A 13,474-nucleotide genomic window follows, 5' to 3' on the forward strand; every position below is an offset into this window, starting at 1 on the left:
GGTAATAAATTACCTTGTGATCTTGAAGTGAAACCTTCACGACTCGAATTTGGACCGAAACGGACTCGATTTGGACAGTGTTTTAAACTGTTTAATCGTGCTAAAAACGACTAAAAACTCAATAAACCGTGAAGATCGCAATCGAATCGACAGAATCGTTTAAAATCACGGTTCCATAACTCTACAATCGAATAGAGTAAAGGATGCGATGGGGATATGAATTAACCCAAGCACACAGCCACTAGGTTAAGACTAAGAGGATAATTTTCCAAAGACACAAAGAAAGAAAAATACCCAAGGACTATCTTCCAAAGACACAAAGAAAGAAGAGTACCCGACTCTAAGCACTAAGCAAAAGAGGTTTAGTAGAAATCGATGTTTCTAACTTGTGTTTTCTTCATTCATCAAATCTGATTTTTACACTATGGAATGCCTTGCTTTTATAGGCTAAGCAAAACAATCCTATCCATCCATCTAACCTAGTAATCTAACAGTCCAAAAGACCCCTAGGAAACCGGTTTCAAAAGTGGCCCTAAAGCCTTACACAAGTTCTCACACAAGCTAAAAATCAAAAGCTAAAAACAAGGAAAATAAACTAGTAAGACAAGGATGATGTAAACATAGAGGAAAACCCTTTTGGAGGCTTCCAGGGTCCGGCCACCAAGGTGTATAAGGGTTAGAACATGTATGAAAAGCTCAAGGGATTGTCTTGGACAAATTGGGAAGCTTGAAAGCGACCTTTGTCCTTGATGTTGCAAACCGTGCAAAAAGGGGCCACCGGTTTTGTTCCTTGCCTTCCTTGATTATTTGGACTCCTTGGAAGCTTCAAATAGTCCTCATACCAGCCGAAATAGAGCCTTGGAGTAGCCATCATAGAGTCAAAAAAAGCCCTTACACAAGCCTTACACACATGTAAGAGTGAAAGCGACATGTGGACCTTCCTCGAAAGCGACATTTGATCTTCAATTGAAAATGATAAAACAGCCCTCTTGGACTCTCTTGGACGACCAACCAACTCTTATTTAGCCTAGGATTGTCTTGATTTATTTAACTAGAAAGAATAGGACCATTTGGAAGCGAACTAAGGTCGATTGTTGAAAACCGATAAACCCGTTACCCGGTTTTGTCTCGTGACTTTATCTTAGTTCGGATCCTTATTCAAATAAAAGTCCCTAGCCAAAAAGTCTCCAAATTCATTAAAGAAATGAGACATGACAAAAATTACCGTGCCTTTTTAGACGGATTTTGGAGTTTGGACCTCGTTTTGCGTGAAGGATCAAAATCGGGTGGAAGCATGGTTTAGGCGTGGCTCCTTTTGCTTCAAACTCTCCCTCTTAAAAAGGACTTGTCCTCAAGTTCTCGACATCACCACCCTTGAACTTCTCATAATATTGACTTAAGTTCCCAACATCAAAGGTGACACGGACTCCCAAAGGAATCAACCCAATTGAACTAGGACTCGGGTTTTTGGACAAGGACTTGAAACTGGACAATGCAACGGACTGTTTAATTCTTGCAGAGAACTCTAAAAGAAAAACAATTTGCTTGAGTTCGGTGAGCTTGAGAGGACCTCTTCCACTTGCCATGGACCATTCTTTTCTTTGCTTGACGACCCTTCCCTTGTTGAAATGTATCAACACGGGATCTCCGGGATCAAATACCTTGGTTTGCATAGGACTCTTGGACCTTTCCTCCCAAGTCTCATTGTCCTCCTCGGTTTGAACATGGATTGAGAACCTTCCCTTGACTTGCTCTTTACCAACATGACATCCTTTGCTAGAGCAAACATTTAGCATGATTTCTTGCATTAGGACAGCCACCTTGTCAATGCTACTAGCTTCACTTTCAATCTCAAACGAATTAGTGAAATTTGGAATAGAGAAAGTAGGATAATCACATTGCAAACCATTGAAAGTTCCCTCGGTTTGATCATTGGTGAACGGTTTCTCTTTAACTCGTCCCTTAGAATCATTCCACTTGAGCTTGCTTTGTTTAAGTGGGCATTCTCCTACCTTGCCATCGGAGTTGTATATATCACGGCTGCCCAAATGAGGTTTAGGGACCTCGGTCATCAACTCCATGGTGGTACTTGGTGAAACATCTTCATAGAGTTTGATTAATCTTTGAACTTTGGTAGGGAGTGGTGCCTCTTGCTCTTCGGACATACCTTTGGTAGGGAAAACATGGACACTCTCCATACCACTCACCTCTTGATTTAGCACCTCAATGTGATTAGTAGATGTTTTCCAAGTAACCAAGCCAAGACCCATACCCGTTTCCGCCAAATCATCACCCATTTTCTTATGACCCATTTCTTCCACATCCTTATTAAACACAAGGATCTCATCATCACCCCAATGCACTAACTCAAATGTTTTAAGGCCTTTCTTTGTTGGACATTATTTAGCAAAGTGACCAAAGCCTTGACATTGACAACATTTGTTGAGGGTAGTGACCTTTTTTTGTGAGGTTTCGGTTTCCTTACCTTTGTCAAAAGTTGTGGTTTTGTTTTGAGGGTTTGGTTTGAAAACCTTGGTCACGGTTTGAACACTGTGGGGGACTGTTTTGGAGGGCAATTTTGTGGTGATAGGCTCATTCATTTCGGTTTTGGGTCGGGGTTTATGAAGGACTATTTTGGACGACCATTTTGTGGTGGTAGACATGTTTCGGGTTTAGTTTCTAGGCACAAACTTTCTCATAAGCTTCTCATTCAACTTAGACCAAGACTTAATAGGTTCCTTACCATCTCTTCTCCTTTGAAATTTTAAGTTCTCATAACAAAGAAAAGCATGGCCTTTGAGCTTCAAGATTGCAACTTTGAAAGATTTTCTATCCGAATAATCTTTAAACTCAAAGATTTTTTCCATAGTCTCAAACCAATCTAACCAATCATTGGGGTTTAAGCTACCATAAAAATCAGGAATTATTACCTTCAAATCCTTGGTGTGCTCTTGTTGGAAAGCTTTGGCCATAGAATCCTCCGAATTCGAGTTGGGCTCACCTTCATTGACACCTTGAGCAACCTCTTGTTCTCTTCTTCTCCCTATGAACCCACGGCATCTACCTCTGCCCGGTGGTGGTTGTGGTGGTGGTCTTACTCCTCCTCTTGGTAGTGTAGGGACGTTTGCCATCATTGTGGTCATGGATTGCAAGATCAAATCGACATTTGTTGTTAGCCGATTGAACTTTTGTTCAAGACCACTCAATCTCTCTTCACTGATTTCACTCATGGATATTTTTGTGTTTTTGAATGTGGTTGAGGTTTATATTGAACTCACAAGAAAGATTACCAACCCAAGACTAACACAACAATGGAATTGTGTTAAACCTAAAGCTCTGATACCAATTTGAAGTGAAACCTTCACGACTCGAATTTGGACCGAAACAGACTCGATTTGGACAGTGTTTTAAACTGTTTAATCGTGCTAAAAACGACTAAAAACTCAACAGAAACTGTGAATACTGCAATCGAACAATGACGTAACTCGTTTAAAATCACGGTTCCTAACTCTACAATCGAATAGAGTAAAGGATGCGATGGGGATATGAATTAACCCAAGCACACAACCACTAGGTTAAGACTAAGAGGATAATTTTCCAAAGACACAAAGAAAGAAAAATACCCAAGGACTATCTTCCAAAGACACAAAGAAAGAAGAGTACCCGACTCTAAGCACTAAGCAAAAGAGGTTTAGTAGAAATCGATGTTTCTAACTTGTGTTTTCTTCATTCATCAAATCTGATTTTTACACTAAGGAATGCCTTGCTTTTATAGGCTAAGCAAAACAATCCTATCCATCCATCTAACCTAGTAATCTAACGGTCCAAAAGACCCCTAGGAAACCGGTTTCAAAAGTGGCCCTAAAGCCTTACACAAGTTCTCACACAAGCTAAAAATCAAAAGCTAAAAACAAGGAAAATAAACTAGTAAGACAAGGATGATGTAAACATAGAGGAAAACCCTTTTGGAGGCTTCAAGGGTCCCGCCACCAAGGTGTATAAGGGTTAGAACATGTAAGAAAAGCTCAAGGGATTATCTTGGACAAATTGGGAAGCTTGAAAGCGACCTTTGTCCTTGATGTTGCAAACCGTGCAAAAAGGGGCCACCGGTTTTGTTCCTTGCCTTCCTTGCTTATTTGGACTCCTTGGAAGCTTCAAATAGTCCTCATGCCAGCCGAAATAGAGCCTTGGAGTAGCCATCATAGAGTCAAAAAAAGCCCTTACACAAGCCTTACACACATGTTAGAGTGAAAGCGACATTTGATCTTCAATTGAAAATGATAAAACAGCCCTCTTGGACTCTCTTGGACGACCAACCAACTCTTATTTAGCCTAGGATTGTCTTGATTTATTTAACTAGAAAGAATAGGACCATTTGGAAGCGAACTAAGGTCGATTGTTGAAAACCGATAAACCCGTTACCCGGTTTTGTCTCGTGACTTTATCTTAGTTCGGATCCTTATTCAAATAAAAGTCCCTAGCCAAAAAGTCTCCAAATTCATTAAAGAAATGAGACATGACAAAAATTACCGTGCCTTTTTAGACGGATTTTGGAGTTTGGACCTCGTTTTGCGTGAAGGATCAAAATCGGGTGGAAGCATGGTTTAGGCGTGGCTCCTTTTGCTTCAGATCTCCTAGTCATGCAAAATATCAAACAACTCGAAAACAATTAGAACAACCTTGAGGAGATTTACTTCCCCAAGGTAAAGAAAGACATAACTAAAAACAATTAATGGAAATCAAATCAATTGAACACCGTCCCCGGCAACGACGCCATTTTTGGTCCGGTTAAAACTCGTCGTCAAAAGCTACCAACCATAACAATATTTATAACTTCACAAACTACTCTTAGTAAAGAGGTAAGTAAAGGTCGGATCCCAAGGGACGGGTATTGTTGTAGGATTTTCAATTGCAAGTAGCTATGTTTTAGGGTGTCACAAATTATGGGTTGAGATGAGATGTAGTCTAAACTAATCAACAAGATGAATGTAAATTAATGAAAACAAAGTAAAGTAAATAAAGGGGTTGTAAACAATTGATTAAAAGCACTAGGGTGTCATGGGTTCATAGGGGATTCATGGGAATAGATTATACAAACATGTTCTCAAATAGATGCAAGCACTTATTGTTGTGATGAGATCGAGTTAGTGTATATCTTACAATCCCTAGGAGATTTTAGGTCCCGGAGCCGAGTCGTCTAGACTGTACAACACCTACAAGTCGACTTAGTCTCCCCTATTCAACTCTATGCATGGTCTAATGCGGCTCAAGTTGGTTTATGTCTTACAAGCCTCATTGAAAACATAAGAGATGGGTATAAAATGCAAGGATTCATAGGCTCGCATTTCATCAAACATAACATGTGCGTGGGTTGAAATCACAACAAGCAAGCAAATTAATTATGAAAACATATTAAATTAAGCATAGATCAATTCCCATGTTTATTTCCCCTAATTCTCCATTAACCCTAGCTAAAGGACTACTCACTCATGATCAAGTTTGGTATGCTAATAAGGTTGTCAATCATACTAACAAGGCAAAACATGATGAATAAATGATGCAATTAACAATAATTAAACAAGGGTAAAAAGGGATTATACCTATGGAGATGATCCAAATAATAAAGCAAAGAATAGAAGTACTTGATGAATGATGGAAGGTTGTCAATCCTCCAATAAACCAAAATAATCTTTTATTTACCCAAATAGAACTAAGAACAATTGTGAGATTAATGAAAGATTAAGATTTGATTAATATTGAAATGTGTATTACAACTAAATTAAGAGATGATTAAGGATTGATTAAAGCTTGATTAAAACTTGATTAAGAGTTGATTAAGAGTTGATGGAAATATAGGTAGTACAATGGGGTATTTATACTAAAATTAAGTAAAAGGATTAGGGTTACTAAGGGCTTAAATGACTATTAAGACCCTAAGAGAAGCTTGAGGAATTGCAACTCCCGAGGGACATGCGCGGATCATGCTTGCAACTCCCACCAGGATCCGCTCGTCCTCACCTAAAGCAAGGCCTGTCCTGTAAGAAGATGAGCTTGGCCTGGCAGTCGGAACGCTCGAATCGTGCCCTGGTACGCTCGGATTCTGCTCAGGGACGCTCGGATCGTTGCTCTGATCTGCTCGACCTGTGCTTGGGCCGCTCAGATCGTTGGACAGGGTTCTTCTCTTGTTTGGCTCCTTAACAATCCGCGGGGATTGTGTTGGGGATGCAAGGATCTTTTCATGATTGCCCATTTCACTCTATTTATTTTCTTAGGCCTCTAGTATCGGTCTTCTCTCCGATGCATGGTCATTAGATGCAATCCATTTAGCTCTATAAATGCAAGGTTAGCAATCCTCTCCTACCAAGGACACAAAACCTTAATGAATATGCAAAAAGGGAAACTAAAGATAAGAAATGACCCTAATATAAGCTAGAAAGCCTGTGAACGAGGGTAATTCGGGGACTAAATGTGCTCAAATATGAGTCACATCAGTGGTCTAGACTTTTAGGTACACAAGCCAAGTCCCCACGCATTCCCATGAGCTCCCAAGTCAGCGAATCTTTAGTACATGTCAAATTTGCTCCCCATTATGTTTCATCACAGGTATTCACGAATACACAGTCAACCACGAGGTTGAGTAGGAATAAATACTAACAATAAGAACATACGATAGGCAACCCAATTCCATTCGCATTTTACTACTCCGTTAACAACGTGCTCCTTTCCATGACTTAGCACACCTCCCTTAACAACGTGCTCCTTTCCAGGACTTAGCATACCTCCCTTAACAATGTGCTCACACTACTTTGGTACCCTTGCCTCAACAACGTACCGCCATCATGTAATAGTACCCCTCCCTCATAACGTATATATTACCAGTCACCCCAGAGTACAAACTCCCTCAACAACGTACATCTGACTGTAACACAGCTTATCACAATTTCCACATTCACAATCAACGATAGCAATTTAAACCCATGTTATCTTATTATTAATAACAACCAACACAATATAATATAATGTCTTCCTTCCAACGAATACTATAATACCAACATATGAACAATTCACTTGCCAACATATGATCAATTCCACTTCAATATAAATCATGCATTATACCAAACATTAACAAACAAGAGTTGAGTAGTATTTATCCCTACTTGGCAAGCAATTCCAATTAAGCTGCTCAAAGTGATCCAAATAATTAAAGCAGACGAATTTGATTATACGTTCTTCACAATCCATTACCTAACATATTAAAAATTCATTCAATTATTATTTATTACATTGTAATTATTATTTATTATTTAAATTTATTATTTATTATTATTAAGAGAGGATTACAATATGAAAAACTCGATTATAACAAACCCGAATAACTCAAAGAAAAACACGTCACAAAAACACCAAACAACACCCCCGATATACAAAGTTTTATAACCCCGTCCACACCTCTACTATACCCACCAAACCCGACACCACAAGCCACCAACAACTCCACCCAACTCCGTCACCACCAGCCTGCAACCCAACACACTCCACCATGCCATAACCACCAGCTATACCACCACCATCAAGCCATAAGCACCCGCCTTAACAGCCCCCTTCAAAAACCCGACATCGTCAAACAATATACAAAACTCACCACCCTTTATAAAGCTCCTCGCTAGCACCACCACAGCCACCACTACCACCTCTAACCACCACCGTGTTAGGTTCATATACCTATTATTAGACTCCTCTAATAGTGAACTAATTAACTTGTTAATTATTTGTTCTTTAGATCTAGTGCATGCATAACAAAATGAAAGATTTATAAGAAGAACAATGTTCCTTACATTGTTAGGTGTTTCGAAATAATGGGCATAAGTAAGGTCACCTTACTTCACTTGTTCTTGAGCTAAATATGATGGATGATCCTCCTAAGACTCCAAGTATAGAAGCCACTCCAATAAATTGCACCCAAGATTAATCCCAAAAATTCCTACTAATATTAACTAGATATATAGTAGAAATATAACCTTAATAATACTAATGTTCCTGTATTACTACGTCTCGTAATAGGATGATGAGTATTAGTATTGTAGAGAGTTTTTATCAATTTTGCATGTGAGGAAAGTTAGAGAGAAGCATAAGCAAAATCAAGCAAAACAAGAGTGGAAAAAAATATGAGCAACAAAATGCCCATAAGTAAGAGCCAAAACCGGTTGGCCTTACCCAAGTAAGGAATCTTGTTCCTTTTGTTTTTAGCTCTTGTTTAGCATATGTAGTGTATAGGGAACAATAGTGTAAGATATAGCATGATAAAAGCTTCATATGACAAGTCACTATCATGCTTTTATCCAAACAAACAAAGACAAAAGAGCATCTTGTGCTCTCTTGAATCGGCCGAAATATTGGACCATTTTTGGTACATTTTTTCCTTTTGTCATTTGTCCCACAAATGCTTATAAGTCATATGTTTAACTATCTTACATATTTAATTATTAATGTAATCATTTAACACTTAAGTATTACAATTAATAATATAATATACACTCCACTTTTTGAGTAGTATATACCATTATATTAACATATAATGGGTCCCATAATTACTAGTTAGTTAAAATTACAACTTCTTGCAACTTTAAATAACTAATTACCTCTACCTCAAAACTAATATTAATACCTCAACTAATTTAGTAAATTAACACTTAATTACTAAATTTAAATCTTTTTTAATCACATTACAATAAGACGCAAAATTGCACTGTCATAATTAAGGAATTAAATAATCTGTATTGCATACAATTAATTAATTATCTATTTAGGCCTCATCCTATAGGTGTGACCTAAAGGGATCAACTGACCACCACCGTCTCACGACAGTAATGTCAAACTCTAGTTAGCCAATCTTTACCGATTAATAACGGTCAGTCGACTGTATAAAGAATCATCTCTCATGTATTCTTAATATGAGATTTAATTATGTGATTTAAATCATGTGATCGCACTATTGTTGAGGACACATTTCCCAACAATCTGCCACTTGTCCTCGACAAGTATGCGTCACCAATTCTCTTGTCCTATTACAATCTCCCACTCAATGCAAGGTGTCTTGCAGGCCGTACTTACATTTGATCATATCTTGAGTGGTTTTCTCGATCTGGAGATTAACTGTCTGACCGGAATTATCTATCAGAGATACCTTCCGAGCGTGGCCACGCATTTCCAGTTAACCACTCCTCTAGTGGCCTTGAGATTTCAAACAACCCTGACAAGGGGTGGACAATTCTTATCGCCATATTCCCTTCGTTCAGCCACAGTCCATCATAACCCAAAATATACCCAGTTTAACCTCATTTACGAAATCGTAGAGTATAAATCAAAGCTAATCAGAAGTTGTGCCAACTTGGGCGAATAGTCTCTAGTCAAAAGAATTGACTCATAAGAATACTATAGTAGCTCTTGCCACGACCAGGGTTTATGAATTACCAGAACTCTATAAGCGGTCACTGCCCGACAGAGTATCCCATACAGTCTGCCTATGTGATCCACTAGTCATCCCAAATGACTCTATGGCACTTGAACTTGCCATCAATCGCATCACACTCTAGTCAGTTGGAGACGTCACCTCATATAAGTAACTAGGGGCGAATACCATGTCAATCCAGTTCACTTTAATGGGGTTCAATTTGTCTCTACAACCCATTCAGATACGACAAGGTAGCGGGTGAGTTTAATAAAACTCAAACGATAATTGTGATTATCACATATGAATAGTCAATACACTATTACTACTTCATATTCTATAATCTTTAGTGTATTATTAAACACTAGTTTAGATGCAATAAAAGCTTGGAAAGCAGATATACCCAATATCCATATATTCCAACTTTATAAATTGCTATTTCCTTCAATTAGATGTTATCTCTAATAACTTGAATTCATTTCTAAGTATTTGTCTAGACTTATTGCTAGACTTGGGCTCTTTAACTTGAAAGGCGCTCCCAGCGTTATCACATAACTTGTGACAAAATCATTTATAGAGGGATTCACCCTTAATCCCATCATTGATGATTTTATCACAATTTACTTGGATTCCTTTTGTAAAATTTTGCAATATACGAAACTAAAACACCTTTCTTAGTCTCTTACTCCTTAGTCAATAGGTCATCCTAGGATTTCAACAAATCCCATTGGAGTTTGGAAACTAAAGTTTGTGTAACACTTCAACACCCAACTTAGTTTTGTCATCCAAACATGTGAACGGATCCTTAATTCTTCTCAAGAATCTCAAGGATGTTCTTTTAAGACTTTCACAAGCCATAATGTGGGAATTATCCCTTTAATTGACTTATTGTGCTCTCAGCATATATCACATCATGACACGTGCGTCTGTTGGCATACATGATCATTCTAATGGCGGAAACATTAGAATTTGATTTCATGTGATCAACAACTTAATAGGTTCAGTGAATGACTATGACTCCATCATAGTAATTCTACTTCCATCAACATGAATAGCTTATTTAACTTTGTTGTTGTACAACAGATGTGAAATATCTTATCCTCATAAGACTCTCAACTCTATGCCAATATTGTCTCACATAGATTCAAAATCTAGAATACTTTGCATCCCTTTCCAAGTCTCCCAATTATTCTTGCCAGAAGAGAGCATTGGTACATTCTTCTCAATAAGTAATATGTTATTAACATATAAGGCATGGAGAAACAATTCCAGCTCGCACTTAACTTCATGTATATCATGATTCTTCAATCATATGAATGAAACAATTCACTATAATCACATGAACGAAAAGTATAATCCTTTAATGCGTACTTAAGATCATTTTAAGATCACTTAAGAAAGCTACGCATAATATGTTAGGATTCTTAGATCTTCATCTATGATTTTGTGTTTCAAACACTTCCTTCTCTAAATTCCCATATTAGAAAAGCGAATTTTATTTGCCATTCTTCATTAGAATGAAATGCGGCAATTCCTAACACAATTTATCTTATCAACATCTTTATGTAAATCTTATGCATTTGAGTACTCTGGAGCTCTTTTTACTTTTGAGGAGACCCGCGCCTTAAAGTAAATCTACTCTTGAGTAACAATTTTTGGATTGTAATGCTTCGGCTTGTATGTAACAAGGTCATGATACTATCACTTTCACAAAGTAATTTTTGAACAATAAGACATGTGGAATAAACTCCCACTGAACTATGCTCTCATACTATCTTCATAGATGATAGTTCAATACCAACTCCCACTCTATAGTTCTATTACTTTCACAAAGTAACTTTTGAACTATAAGACATGTTTGTGACGATTCAATCTACTCCCACTCTATCTCTCAGAAATACATCTATATTCTCGAGAGATAGCTTTGTGAGTCACAAACATATATATTTAACGGAGTATTAGGATTTTATCTAGACTATGTATTAACTTTCAAAAGGCCATCCTAACATGGCAGCTTGATAATATACGAGTCTTATATATGTCATCTGTTTAATAGACTCTCTATTCTAGGTATCTCATGGTTGACCATCCGTTTAGAATAATGTGTCCGTATGGTATCGTGAATTCCCTACTGGATGAGTTCAAAAACACATTACAACTTTAATTGATCTTACATAAGTAAGATGTTACTTTTAGTAATGATGACATAAGGAGAATCAAATTCATAGCTTATGGACATATAATGATCCCATCATCATAATCGTCTATTTGATCAATTTGAGTTGTTTATCTAATGTTTCTCTACGCAAGTAATTTATGATGATGATTTTAGAACAAATAACATAATAAAACAAGTGATTTGGGTTGAAAACCAAATAACCAATATCCAAAATACAACCCGTGTTTAAAGGATACAAACTAATTTCCATGTCACACAAGGAAATCAAAATAGTTCTAAAAAACATGAAACACATCATAAAATTAAAGACAAAGCAAATTTAAAGCCTAGCTTCCTTTGATCCATCACCACGGTCGGCTACTCTAGCTTCCCATATGATCCTCTAGGTTTGCTTTTCCTTGCCTTTTTCTTTGGTAGGAGCCACTATTTACAATAAAAAGGGTAATAATCACAACTTGTATCACATACTAATTGAGATTGAAACATAAAAGATAGGGATAGTTATATACCTACTGGAATAACCTTTCCAGCTTTGGTGTCGCCAAGGTATTTGGAACAGTTCCTCTTCCAATGGCCAAAACCACAACAATAGTGGCACTTGTCCCCGGTGGGGGCACTGTACTTGGGCTTGGAGGTACTAGCTTCACAAGCTGTAGCTATATTCCTGTTGGGATTTCGCTTCTTCCCCTTCTTCCCACCTTTCTTGAAGGTTCCCTTACTCTTATGATTGACATTGAGCACATCTTTTGTGGTGCTAACACTTAGCCCCATGTCCCTTTCGGCTTGCACAAGAATTTTGTGCAACTCATCAAGGGAAACTTTCTTATCTTGCATATTAAAATTCACCCGGAATTGAACATATGCTTTGATTTTGTTGAGGGAATGAAGAATTCGATCAATTACGAGTTCATTGGGAATTTCCACCTTATGCATTTTCAAGGTCTCAACATGCTCCATCAACTTGAGCACATGAGGGCTCACCTTTTGGCCCTCTTTGAGGTTAAGATCAAAGAATGCGGAAGCTGCCTCATATTGAATGACCCTAGGAGCTCGTGAAAACATGTTCACAAGCTTCATGTAGATCTCATGAGCGGTGCTAATCTTTATAGCATTTCGTTGGAGTTCGGCCTCCATAGCAAAGATAAACACATTTTTGATCGCGGCCGACTCCTTTTGGTAAACCTCATAGGTTTGCCTAGCGGCGGGGGTGGACCTAGCATTAGTTTTGGTGAGAGATGCCTCGGTAAGGTAACAAAGCTTGTCGTCACCTTGCGCGGCCAAGCGAAGATGCGCGTCCCAATCGGCGAAATTAGACCCATTCTTTTCTAACTTACAACGATCCATGAAGGATCGGAGCCATTACACATTGGTAAGCGTGGTGGAACTAGTGGATGCGGACGTGATTGGAGTTGCCATTGCGGTTGATAAAACAAATTTGACTAAAAAATAGGAAATGAAGGAATTAATTATCATCTATCGTTTTAATAATACTCATAAATTTAACTACAAGTATTGCATTTATATAGTGACCTCCACCCAACTATATAAATGATTCCGAGATCCAAATTAATATCAACTCGGGCACGGTGAGCTGATTCATCCCTTATTAATATAACTCGGTGGATTAACTCTTTAATCGATTCTACTTATAGAACTCTCGGTCAATAAAAATTACTCTAATTTTCATCTTTAGCCCGGAACACATGCGACTACGGTCAACAATACTTCCGTTGAGCTCAATCCAAATTTCGATGTAATAACATTTTATTACCCAACTTCGCCAACGTAACAAGGTTTGTATTACGGTGAAGCCGGATTAACTCCCTTATGAAATTGGTACTTCATGG

The sequence above is a fragment of the Silene latifolia genome, chromosome Y, assembly GCF_048544455.1.
Source record: "Silene latifolia isolate original U9 population chromosome Y, ASM4854445v1, whole genome shotgun sequence".
Taxonomy (NCBI): Eukaryota; Viridiplantae; Streptophyta; class Magnoliopsida; order Caryophyllales; family Caryophyllaceae; genus Silene; species Silene latifolia.